The sequence below is a fragment of the Macaca thibetana genome, chromosome 1, assembly GCF_024542745.1.
Source record: "Macaca thibetana thibetana isolate TM-01 chromosome 1, ASM2454274v1, whole genome shotgun sequence".
NCBI lineage: Eukaryota > Metazoa > Chordata > Mammalia > Primates > Cercopithecidae > Macaca > Macaca thibetana.
The window spans coordinates 100,509,057-100,523,549 of NC_065578.1; positions in this window are offsets into that span (position 1 = coordinate 100,509,057).

A 14,493-nucleotide genomic window follows, 5' to 3' on the forward strand; every position below is an offset into this window, starting at 1 on the left:
ACACAGCACAATTCAGCCAACTTTTTTTTTAACCACTTTCTAACAAGGATAGTCTCTCCTCCAGTTTCCAAAAGCATCTTCCTCACTTCTTTTTGAGACTTCATCAGAATGACCTTCACAGTCCATATTCCTACCAATATTCTGTTCAGAATTACTTAGGCATGCAATAAGAAGGTTGAGGCTTTCTCTACCACTGTTTAGTTTTGTTTTTTTTTTTTTTTTTTTTTTTTTTTTTTACCACGACCTCACCAGAATCACCTTTCAAGGTCTGCTCCCAGCAATGTAGGCTTTTTCTAGCATGCATTCCAAGCTTTTCCAGCCTCTACCCATTCCCCAGTTCAAAAGTCGCTTCTGTGTTTTTAGATATTAATTACAGCATCACCCCACTTCCAGGTACCAATTTCTGTCTCAGTTCATTCAGGTTGCTAGAAAAGAGTACCACAGCCTGGGAGGCTTTTAAACAACATTTGTTTCTCACAGTTCTGGAATCTAAAATGTCCATAATGAAGGCGTGGGTAGATCTGGTATCTGAGGAGGGCCCACTTCCTGGTTCATTAACAACCTTCTGTTTGCTGTGTCCTCACATGAAGGAAGGGGCAAGAGAGCTACCTGGGGTCTCCTTTGTAAGGACACTAATACCATTAATGAGGGTTTTATCCTTATGACCTAATCACCTCCCCAAAGCTCTACCTCCATATACCATCATATTGGCAATTAACTTTCAACATATGAATTTGGGGGAGATATAAACATTCAGTATATAGTAGTTTTGTCTCTCTTCTTCTTCTTGTATTTTTTATTATACATATCTTCTATCTTTGTAATTGTCACACAGCTCTTAGATATTTTGTTCTGCTTTAATTTTTTTCATTCTGTTCTCTTTCTAGTTTTGGAGGTTTCTCTTGATATATATCCTCAAGTCCAGAGATTCTTGCCTCAGCCATATCCAATCTACTAATAAATTTATCAAAGGTATTCTTAATTTCTCTTAAAGTATTTTTTATTTCTAGCATTTCTTTTTGGCTATTTCTCTGAATTTCCATCTCTCTGCATACATTGCCCATCTGCTCTTGCATGTGTAATTTATCCCTTGGAGCCCTTAGCATCTTAATCACAGTTTTTTTCCTTCTTTTTTTTATACTTTAAGGTCTGGGATACCTGTGCAGAACGTGCAGGTTTGTTACATAGGTATACACGTGCCATGGTGGTTTCCTGCACCCATTAACCCATCATCTACATTACGTATTTCTCCTAATGCTATCCTTCCCCTAGCCCCAAACTCTCCCAATAGGCCTTGGTGTGAATCACAGTTGTTTTAAATTATTTGTCTGATAATTCTAACATCCCTGTCATGTCTGTCTCTTTACTTGTTAGAACAGAGTGGGAATATCCAAGCTCTGATACTTGCTGTCTCTTCAAACTTTGCTTTTGCCTTTTAGTATATGCTATGGTTTGAATATATTTCCCAAGGTTCATGTGTTGGAAACCTATTCCTTGCTGTGACAGATACGGTTTGTTTGTCCCCACCAAAGCTTATGTTGAAATTTGACCCCGAGTGTGATAATATTGGGAAGTAGGGCTTAGTGGGAGATAGTTGGGTTACGGAGATGGATTCCTCACAAATCGTATGATGCTGTTCTCATGGAGTGAGTTCTCATGGGAATGGATTTAGTTCCTGAGAGAGTGGGTTGTTATAAAGCCAGGACGTCCCTCAGGTTTCCTTCTTTTTGTACATGTTCATTTCCCCTTTGACCTTCTCTGCCATGTTGTGATACAGCATGAAAGCCCTCACCAGAGTCAAGGCCAAGCCCTTAAACTTCTCAGCCTACAGAATCATGAGCTAAATCAACCTCTTTTCCTTTTAAAGCACCCATTCTCAGGTATTCCTTCATGCCAACACAAAACAAAGACAATCCCCACTGCAACAGTGTTGAGAGACGGGATCTTTAATAAGTGATTAGGTCATGAAGGCTTTGCCCTCATGAAACAATTAATGCTGTTATCGCAGGAGTGGGTTTCTGATAAAAGGATGAAGTTGACCCCCTTCCCAATCCTGCATGCTCTTTTGCATTTCTGCCATTCTTCCATGGGCTGACACAGCAAGAAGTCCTTTGTCAGATTTGCCCATCAACCTTGGACTTCCCAGCCCCTAAAACCATGAGCTGAATAAATACCTATTCATTGTAAATTACCTAGTCTCAGGTATTCTGTTATAGCAATACAAAGTGGGCTGAAAGAGTATGCCTTGTAATTTTTTCTTGATAACTGAACATGGTGTACTGGGTAAAAGGAAGTGCTGTAAATAGGCCTTTACTAATACGGTGATAAGGTGTTGGGAAAGGGGAAACTTTCTATAGTCCTATGATTAGGTCTCTATCTTTTAGCAAGCCTATTTCTCTGGACTCTGAATATCACACTTGTTTCTTAGCCCTTCCCTTTTTAAGTAAAATAGGACAGCTAGAGTAGGCTGGGGTTAGTTATTTTCAATTCCCTTAGGTTAGTTAGGCTCTGACGAAACCCCAGCAGGTGGCTCTGGTTAAACAGTTTCTCCTAAGAGTAGACCTTGTTAAGAACAGAGTGCTCTGGCACGTATCAAAATGATTTTTCTTTCCTTCCTACTGCCAGAAGCACAATGTAATTTTCTTCAATAGTTAGTCTGATAATCTGGTCATGCTGCTGATGGTAAAACATACAAAAGCATGGTGGTCCCCTTATGACTAGGTCTTCCAGAGTTTTTATCTCTCAGACTTGTCTACACATAGCCTCCAGCAATTCATCAATTAGTTTAGGTTTTCCTACCTCCGCAGTGGCTCCAATGGAGGTTTCTGCTCCAGTATATTGTGATTCTCTGTATCTGCCTGTCCATCTTGCTAATTCTGGGGGCAACAGTTTGCCCTGTGACCTCACTTCTCTTATGGACCCAAGAAGACTTGATTTTTCAGTTTGCTCAGCTTTTACTTGTTAGAACTGAGTGGCAACTTCCCAGCTCCTTAAATGTGAAATTGGAACCTGGAAGTCTTGGAGATTACTTTTTCAAAATTAAAAAGACAGTGATAAACAGTCACAAAGCAGCTTTATTTAACTTTTCCAACATATTTCTCAGGCCATTCTCTTTCAGACATTCAAAAAGGAAAAGTTTCTAACCTTAAAATAATTAAATGACAAACGGTAACAGCTGCTAGTTATCTCCCAGTGGCTGTTCCCATGGTGATAGGGCCTCAGATGTGTGGCCATTTGCAATGGACACAGCATTTCTAGCTTGCAGCCAGGCACAGCCAATAGCAGGAGAGAACAAGGTGTGTTCCTTTCCTCTCTTGTCTTCTGACCCTTTCCCTGTTCTGCTCCTCTGGAGTGTGATGTTGCCATGTTGAGACCGTGAGGTTGAAGCCTTCAGGAAAGAACATCAAGATGAATGGAGTCTGAGTTCCTGACAACATGGAGCATCATGCCAGCCATGAACCACTTCCGAGACATCCCTGTGAGACAAAAATAAACTTCCATGTTCTTTAATTTGTCATTTTGGAGGGTTTTCTGTTATTTGCTGCAAAACCTGATCTTAACTAACACAGACATTGAATCTGAAATTCCCAGGAGAATCCCTGTAAACCTGTTGCTTGCCACAAATAACTGGCCTCTACCAGTAGCATTCTACTAAAAAAACCATATGTGGCATTATCCCTTATTTATAGATAAATAAAATAAAGACCAGAGAAGTTTCCATTCAGATTCTGAATCTAATGCTCTTCATAAGAAACTGTTTTGCATGCTAACTAATGAGTAATAAATTAGAATACAGAGTCAATGTCAGCCTTTTGTATACAGTTCTGTATTTGTTTCAAGATATTAATCTCATCTGGTTACTCACAGCCACCCTTAAAGCAGGTTCTTAAATGACAAAACTGAGGCCCAGAAAGTGTCATCTGTACAAGGTAACACAATTGGACAGTGCACTAGCTTCCTGGTTTCCAGCTTTTATGATTTGTGTCATATTCTTCACCAATCTTTTAAAGCCTCATCTGTCATAAAGTATATTATTTAACATTTTATCCACCAAGTGTGATCAATAATATTTTCCATCCCCATTGTAGACTACAGGCTGTCCTTTTCACACTTAAATCTATAAAACTGAGAGAAGGGCATGAGAATCAAGAAGATGTTATTGTTTATTCAATAAGGTAATGTTTACTTCCACATCTGGGAAGGAGGAGATTTTGAAAGGAAGAGTAGACAAGGAGTATATATGACTTAAAACACTCTCTGAGTTCAGGGAAACAATCCTTCTAATTGTTACTGATACACTGGACATAGATAACAAATAAGATATCATTTCCATCCTGCAGAAAATCAAGCAGTCTATTCATTGACTGAAATAATAAAGCCTGATTGAAAAATCCACAGGCAGAAAAATCCCAATGGCTGCTTTGCGTGCTCTAGTTAGTTCAAGCTGAAAGTTTTAGTATGCGGTTTGCATTTGCTTTCATGCCCCAGTGCACTCAAATTTCAGTATTATTCAGTTTCCTGAGGAGCCCAAATATGAACAACCTTAATAAACAATATTTTCCTCCACTTCCTATATGAGTGTTTAAGGTAATTGCTCTATATTGCTTCTGCTGTAGCCTGAGATCATCAAAAGGATAATCGGTATATGTAATGAGCTGACCTTGACCTTTTCTTCAATCAACTTTAAAAAGAAACCATTTCTGTTGGGTCTCTGATGGATTCTCTTTTTAATTTGTCTGCTTTTGTTGTGTATTTTATTCCTTTTTGCTCGTGTGGCAAAGGGACTGAATGTTGATGACTGAAAGTTTGGATCTTTTCCAGGCATTTATTTTGGGACAAGTTCTCAGTCTCTTGGCACAAATACCTACCTGCCACCCCCGTCCTGCCCTCTCCTCCCCACAGTATGACCGACATACATCTACCCTTTCTCCCTTATGTAGTGGGAAGAGTGGGAGTTCTTTTGACAATCTCTATAAACTTAAGTATTTATAGCAAATTTCTGGGTAAACATAGATAAGGCCTAGGGAGTTTGTTAAGGATAATAAAATTAGTTGCTTTACTTTTTTTAAATAAAACATTCTTAAACCACTTCTGAGCCATTCTATCATTAAATTTGCTTCTATCTTGAAACTTTCCTTAATAGTCAATTCTTATGCAACTTCCTTTTTCCCTTTGACAGCATGAAGCATTTTATTCACATGAGTTTTCCTGGTATAAACATTTGTATTTGAAGGAGTTGGAAGATGCAGCTCACAGTAGACTCTTCTCTCTTTTGTACATCCCACTATTCATTTAAGGATCCTAATTCTTAGAGTTTGCACTTTCACATTCTCACGCCATAATATTCTGAGTATGGTGAAGCTTTGAAATGCAAGTTAGAAGTTCTGAATGTTACTGGATTGACTTTGATTAGTCAATAACCTCTTTATTTCTTATTGGTGAAACGCATGTATAATAACTAGAAATCACCTGATCTATACATTTGCTTTGACAAATAAATATAACTAAAATTAGAGAAACAGTGCTGGGTAAATAGTGCATAAAAGAATTGCAAAGAAAGGGATTCTTGTTATTTAATTGGCTTGAATTAAAGAAAAAAAAACAGTTTTTTCAATCATTATAGCATGATTAGCTTAAAAAGACCTTCTTGCTGAATAGTGTAAGATATTTTTTCAAAATATACCTCAATAATAATAGCAATTTTTTCAGCAGTCCTAAGAGGGTAGGTAAAATAATATTATATGTTTTGTTTTTTTTAAAAAAGGTAAAGTACTCTCTTTTATGACTCCTCAATTCATTTCCTGTCTTGCAGGTCCAAGTTCATTTCCATATTAGGCATACAAATTCCTGTAATTATTTCATATCCCAACAGTTTCTACCTCTGAACTATTCATTATATATTTCATATAACTTATTACATTTATTCTAATACTTTCTTATACACAATATTATTGTTATTATCTAGAATTTTGAAAAATGTCCTCCATCTTCTAAACTGAATTTTAATTTGCTGGAAAAAAATGATTGCATAGTCTCATTTACTCTCAAAGTTTTATCTACTAATGTAGAATAAGTCTTAACCAATGATTCGAGATTTAGCTTGCTCTGCAGTTCTTTTGCATTGGAATGTATAAACATTACTGTAGGCTCAATTCATATTAGTCTACTTAAGTAAACAAGAAACAGTTAATTATGATCAGTTTCTCAAACTTATATACTATTTCCTTCAAGAAAAGAACTTTGTTTTGACATGTGTAACATTCAGTGTAATCCACTGTAGGATCAAAACATAAAAATCTTTGTGTTATGGAAAGGGAGGCAATAACTAAAGTTTTACAATAAACATATTTTACATTGTACAGTGTTCTATGTTTTTTGAAAATGTTTTTATGTGCCTTTTGAAGGTAAAAACGAAACACATTTTAATGTTATAACATCATTTAATAATGAATATTAGGTTTTACCTGGAGTTCTTTGAGAAACAACAAGGCATGGCAGAAATATTAGAATCAGAGTGCCTAAGTTTGGATCTTGACCCCACCACTTGCAAGCTGTGTGACCTTTGTTAAGTTACTTAACCTCTCTGTGTCTCATTTTCTTCATCTGTAAAACAGGAATGATTACAATAATTGGTTGTAATATATTAATGTATATCATGCATTTAAAGTCAGGCCTGGAACTTAATTAGCCCTGGGTAAATTTCTGCTTATACTATTATTTCGGGAAAATTTTCAATGTATCGTGATTTTTTGTTGTATTCAGATTTATTATCTAAATTATAATATAAAAATGGATCTACTGGAGTTGATAAAACAGTTTTATTCCTCTAACTGTGATGCAAGAAACATAGGTATAACCACAGTGTCTTAAACTTTCCTATGAGCTATGCTTCACCAAGTACATCAGACAATTCATTATCATGTGCTCAATAAATACCTGCTTATTGTCAATTAACTGCGTAGCTGACTTCCTATTGCTGGATAAGTGTTAAAATTTAGTCTCTTTAAATTTATTTTGCTTGCTTAAGTGGCAGGCTTTTTTGGACAATTGAAATGTACACACAGAAGTTATATATATAAAAACACACACACACATATATATATATCTTCTTTAGTCTTATATATGACTAAAAATATATGTTATAAAAAGTGTTAATCTCTCCAATGCCACTCTATTCCTCTTATAAGCATCCTTATAATCCCATTTTCCAGAGGTTTGCTTCCTATTCCCCCTAGGTTTTGATATGCCATGTAAGCATAGCTATGTGTGTATATATATGCATACACAGGATGTTTTTTCTCATAAAATTGGTATTTACCACACATAATAATCTTCTATTGTGTTTTTTCATATCACATACTTCTAACTTGATTAATACATGTAGACTTCACTTTATTCTTTTCTAATTTTTTTGAAAATTCAGAAGCATGTAAAAACATATGTACAATGATATATGTAGCTATATAGTGAATATCCATACATCCATTACTCAGGTTAAGAAGAACATTGCCAGTATATCAGAAACCCTATCTAATAGCTACAATAGTGTTCCAGTTTATGTCTATATCTTAATCCATTTCACATTCACTTATCAATAGATATTTAAGTTACTCCTAATATTTTGCAGTTACTAATAATGCTGTAATGAACATCCTCTGTTTTACTTTTACATTCTCATGTAACTGTGCCTACATGACGGATTCTTAGATGTGAGATTTGTAGGTCATAGGATGTACACTTTTCAGATTTGAACAGCAAAAACTAAATTATCCTCCAAAAGTTTGGGTAAATTTATACTTCTATGAGCAGTATAATAGAGTTTATTCCCCCAGACCCAGCACATATCCAACAGTTGTTGTGTTCAATATTTTTAATTTTTCTAATCTGATTAGAAAAAAGTTTTATTTATTTTAATTTCTATTTCTTAACTGGTGAAGTTTAGCACGATTTCATATATTTATTAGGTACTTGTATTTCTTTGGTGAATTGCCCATTCATGTACAAAACCCATTGATACTATTGGATTTGTTTATGCTTCCTTACTAATTTGTAGTAGTTCTTTATAAAACAGATATATAAGTCATTTGTCTGTTATATGTCACATGGATTTTCTTCTGGGTACTATTTTAAAGTTTTAATGTATCATTGAATACATGAAGGTACAGGTACTGTAAGGCTCAAGAATTAATATTTAATAAGCTATTTTTTTCACACATATTTCCTCACAGTATTTTAACCTCTTACAGAAAGGTTATTTAAAGCAGTTGGATTACTGAATCTAAAATTGCATTTGCCATTTTGGTTTCCATTTGTGAATATGCACCTACACATCAAGTAATTTGTGCTTAATTTTTTTCATTCTCATGGACAGAGAATGTTAAATTGCTAAGAACCCTGTAGTGTTAGTGGACCATTTTAGAGGTGTGTATCTACTTTTCCAAAGAGGCGATTTATTTCTATATCAAATGAATCATTATATAAAAGCTATCTATTCTTCAGTAAAAGTACAATTACACTAGTTTAGAATTAAATTAGTTCTCAATACTTCAAATCACTTTTCTTAACAAACTTTTATGTTGTTTTTTTTTTTTTCATTTGTTTGTTTTTGAGACAGTCTCATTCTGTCACCCAGGCTGGAGTGCAGTGGCGTGATCTCGGTTTACTGCAACCTCCGCCTCCTGGGTTCAAGCGATTCTTGTGCCTCAGCCTCCCGAGTAGGTAGAATTACAGGAGAGCGCTACCACACCCAGCTACTTTTTTTTTTTTTTTGTATTTTTAGTAGAGATGGGGTTTCACCATGTTGGTCAGGCTGGTCTTAACTCCCAACCTCAGGTGACCTGCCTTCCTTGGCCTCCCAAAGTGCTGGGGTTACAGACGTGAGCCACCATGCCTGGCATTAACAAAGGTTCTTATATGTACCTCTAGTGTGTCTCTTGGTATGTTTTTAGAATTTTTTTTGTTTCTAGTATTTGTTTTATTTCTAGAATTTGTTACTAAAGAAACTTTGAATGTGATAGAAAGGTGAGAAAATCCTAGAAAAACTGATAATCTATTAAATAATAGCTTGGACACTTTATATATTGCTAATATAAAAGAATAATTGCTCTCCATATAGAGAAAACTATGCTTGACATTATTTTTACAAGAAAAAGAACACGCTTTTTCAAAAGTAATGACATTAAAATTATAGCCAATTTTTTAATGGGTTATATACCTCTGAGAAGTAAGGAGTGTGTCTTATTGACAGCCTGTAAATAGAACAGATATTCTGTCACTTGAGTTTTTAAAATTTACTATTTTCTAATTTGATTGAAAGTTTTTTGGTTTAGTATCTATAGAAAAAAATGAAAGAATAACATATTTTGAGAAACAGGAAAATCTGATCTATGCTTTCTAAAGACTTTAACATGCTTCACGATATAATTTCTCTTCAAATATGTTTAGTACATTTAATGCGTTTTTAATGTGTTAGAAAAGAAATATATTCTCTCTGTTTTTTCATTCTCTGCTAATTGTATGCTGCTTGTTGTTTAGTTCATATGCATGAAGTAGCTAAATGTTGGCAAGAACTTTTAGCTGGGCTCAGCTTTTAGTAAGCCAAAAAAATTTGAAAGAAGATGGGCATTCTTTAGCTTCCAAAATGTTGACTCTGGATTTAGCAGCCACTAAGTAATAATAGACTACCCACTGACTCAAAGGTCAGAACCACAAACTGATTAGGACATCATGATTATGTGAAGAAAGAAACATTGGGTTATCTAGTGCCAAGTTTGAACCGGATTGTGTCCTGTGACCTACTTTCCTTGCTCTCTATGGATGGAACATGCAGCCGTATTCTCTGGAGACTATTCACAGTTATTATTCAAAATGTAAAGGTTTTAAAGAAGTCATATATTAATTATTCTAGCCTACCCAGCAATATTATTGATGTGGTTAATTTGTTTGAGCTATATGATATAAATAACATTGTCATGTACAAAAATAAAGGCAAGCAATGTTACTGGAAGACTTGATGTAGGCAAGTATTATAAACTTCACTGCTACCTATGTAGGTTACACAGATCATGTTACATTGTTGATAGATACACATTTAAACAGCAGTTTTAGTCACATACATAAAATTCATCCTTTTAATATGTACAATTCAGGGTTTTCTTAGTATATTTACAGAGTTATACAACCATCATCACTATTTAATTTCAGAATATTTTTATCAATCCAAAAACAAGCCCCATGCCATTAGCAGTTACTCCCCAAAGTTGGTTGTTTGGAATAATACGCAAAATTGATAAGCCACTGACTAGATTGACCAAGAAAAAAAAAAAGAGAAAAAAACACAAATAAAAAATGCAGACTTGAAAGAGATAATAAGAGAATATTTTTATTATATTATCATAAAAAACTTTGTCAATAAATTTGAAAATTTAGATGAAATTTTCAAATGGACAAGTTCTGAGGAAAACATACTATACTAAAGTCAATGAAAAAAGACAAAAAACCGAATAGTAACTATTCTAACAATTATTACAGAAAATGAATTCATATTCAAAATCCTTTCCACAAACAAAAGTCCAGGTTCAGATAACTTTACCAGTGAATTGTATCAAAAATTTAAGAAAAGATTAATCTCTTCTGTTTGAATCTATTCTGATAGATTAGGATCTGTTCTAATACAAACTCTTCCGTGAAACAGAAAGTAAGCAACTTACTTTCTGTTTCAGAAGACCAGCATGACCTTGTCACCAAAATTCAAGGACATTATGAGAGGAGAAAATTATGAGGGAAACATATTATTATCTCAATGATGCAGAAAAAGCATTTGATAAAATATAACATCCTTTTTTGATAAACAGAAAAATTGTATCTAGGAATATAAAGGAACTTCATTAATCTGATAAGGGTCTCTACAAAGAAACAATTAGCAAATATACTTAATGGAGATATGCCAAAAGCTTTATCTTTAATATCTGGAGAAAGGCAAGGATATTCACTATCACCACTTATATTCAGCCTTGTTCTAGAGGCCTGAGCAAGTGCAGTAGGGTGAAAAAAATACACTGATTGGAAAGGAATACATAAAATTGCCATTATTGGTGAATATGATTGTGTTGAATGAAAGTTCAAAAGCATCTACAGATAAATTATTAGAAATAGCAAGACCGATGACTATAAGGTCAGTATTAAGCAAACAACTACCAATCTTAAATCTCTACTTAGGTATCTCAGAGTGATCTCAAACTTAACAAAGTTCCAAACTCTTGTTTTTTATCCATCACAAATCTATCTCTCCTCCATCCCAATGTCCCCGTTTCTGTCAGTGGCAACACCATTTACCCAGTTACTCAAGCCAGAATTAAAGGGTGGTCTAGCCTGTGTACTGCTTTTGTACAAATTAGAAAAGGTCTCCATGGTGGTAGCCCCATGCCAGGGGACATGACTTGGTGGACCAAGTGTGAGCTGGGTTTCAGCTCCTATTTGCCTTTCTCAGTTAAGTGCTCTTATGCAGTGAACATCCTGCACAACTGTGTATGACAGCTCTGCATTGATCTTCCTCTTTTCCTCAAACTCAATTAATTCACAAATACTGCCAAGCTTATCTCCAAAATGTATCTTGAAACCACTCTCTTTTCTTCCTCACTCCTTCTACCTTAGTTCAAGCCACCATCACCTCTCACCTTCACTACTATATAACACCATTGTAACTGGTCACTCCATTTCTGTTCCTGCTCCCTCAATTTCCCCATAGCATGTGGAGTGATCATCTTAAGACATAAATCCAATAACATTCATCTCCTGCTGAAATTCTTTAATAGGTTCCCGTTTAACTTAGAAAAAAGTCCCAGCTCTTTACTATGAGCCACAAGGCCCAGCATGATCTGATCCTGTCTGTGTTTCTCACCTCATCTGTGCCACTGCCTCTTTGCTCTTCTGCTCCAGCTGCATTAATCTTACTTCAGTTTAATTAACACACCAAAGATCTTTCCTACCTCAGGCTTTTGCGCATGCTGGTCCCTTTTTGTGAATAAAAACATAATATTATAATTAATAACTAGTATTTGTTTTGTTCATGCTATGTGCCATGTACTGTTCGAAGTACCCTACAATCATTAACACGTTTTATCTTTACAATAGTTTTATGGAATAGGTAATACTGCCCTCCATATTTCACAGATGGGGAAACCAAGGCATAGAGAGGTTAAATAGGTTGCCCAAGGTCTCACAACTTGTAATCGGTGAAACCAGGATGAGCTTCTTCACATTCTTTGTACAGCAGCCTCTTCTCATCCTCCAAGTCTCAGGATATTAGTCCTGTACCTGGGGAGGCCTTTCCTGACCACTATATCCAGGATAGGCCCCACTGTTAGTCGCTATCTCAGCTCCTAGGCTGTATCCTTCATAGTGCGGACTACAACTTATTGTTATTATTTTTATTTTTCCCCATCTTCCCCACTAAAATGTAAGTTCCATGAAGACAGAAACGTGATATTCAAGCATCAATATGCCAAACACTTTAAAATATAAAATGATGAATGAGAACACCTTTTCAACATCTAGCACATTACTTTGGACACAATAACCACTCAATAAATGTTCACTGAATTTATAAGAGCGATATCCCTTTCCTATTCAGATATTATTGACTTGCAGAAAAATAAATGTTTTATAATTTAAAACAAAATAAAAAATGCTACTGAAATTACTCCTCGATCAGCTTAACGGGTTTTGCTAGAAACATCCTACCTTTGCCTGACTCACTGTAGAGAGTATAAACCAGACAGGAAGCAATGTGTCTTGCTGTGAATTAAAGATAAGCTAATAAAATTATCTTTTAAAAATAACTCACTGTTGAGATTTTTTCTGATTATGGGCCACATTCTATGGGTTTAGTAGTAATCATTACTTTATTTCAATGGTAGATTTACTTAGGAAATAAATAGTATTTTCTTATTGATTGAATGACTTAATTTATTCTGATGTTCAGCCAGGTTTCTTATCAAAAGTGGCAGAAACTAATTGGCTAATTGAAGTGAAGGAAATTTCTTGAGAAGGCTTCAGGGTCACAGAACTTAGAGGAGACCGGGGCATGGGACGCTTGGAAATAGGCAGGAACCAAAAGGTCACCAGAGCCAAAAAGTGTGAAGCAGCCCGGAGTTACTGTGTCCTCGCTGGATGGCCTGATCAGGGTGCCGCCACCACTGCTGCCACCGTCCTCCAGTCCTGGCATCACTCATACATACGAAATGCCATGAGCAACCATCTGACTCACCTCACTCATGCGTTGGGCTGCCCAAGTCTTAGTTCTCACTTTAAGACTACTCAGTTAATTCCCCACAAAGAAACTGACTAAGTGTCTTTTACATAGGGAAAAGCAGAAACATATGTTTTCATCTTTTAAAAATAATTTTGAATTGTGTTAATGGCATAGGTTTTACCCAAGCATACAGATCACAACATTAGAAGGGACTTTACTCTTCCTTTAGCCAAAACTCTTATGTTGAATTAGGCATTAAACAAGAAATAAAAGTGAGTATTGTCATTGAAGAGTGAAATATTAATACATGATGAACCTTTGTGAATAAGTCATTCCTACATGATTCATTGTAGGAATCAGAAGGTAAGAGTGCCATCCACATTCTTTGCAGAACTAGAGAAGAGTCTTGCATTCGGGTCATGACCCAGCCGTATTTTCAATTACCTATCTAGCCTCTTCACATGGTTTCCCACATCCACACATTCAATTTGGGACATTCTGCGTTTGAGCTCAAGCTCAACATGTATAAAACTGAACTCATCTCTTCCACACCTGCTACTTCTCCTGTTTTCCCAATATTGATAAATGCACCACTATCCAATCTAGTCACATAATCCAGAAACTCAGGATTCATAGATGACCATTCTATATCTCACCCTACACATGCTGTCATATCATTACATTCTGTCAATTCTTCCTCCATCTTGCTTTTTGAATGTATGCCTTCCTCTATTCCCTTTTGCTAGTATCTTGGTTCAAATTCATGGTATCTGTATTTCTCACCACCCAACTTATCTTGCAGTTTAGCTTAATTTTAGTAGGTCCCATTGTTGCCAGTAAGCCGGTTCAGGTTCTTGTTTTTGCTTCACAAAGTAATTTGAGAATGAGTCCAAAGTAAGAGTAAGCAAAGAAGTTTATTGCAAAGCAAAAGTGTACTTTGAGAGGCAGAATGGGTTGCTCTGAGAGAGAGACAGCAGTTAGTGCCTTAGGAGGAATTTCTTTTATGGGAGTATTATATACGTATGCAAAAAATACTGATGAGGTCAAGTATGTAAAGGAAGACCTGCAGCTGGCACATGTGCTCAATATCTAGAAGCTCTAACAGGCATCACATGTAACATTAGCAAATAAAATCTCCACCTAGGGCTGTCTTTTTTACTATTAAAATGAGGAAAATGTTACTATTAATATAAGCTAAAACTTGACACTTGTTGCACATGCGGGATCCCGGAGAAGTCCCT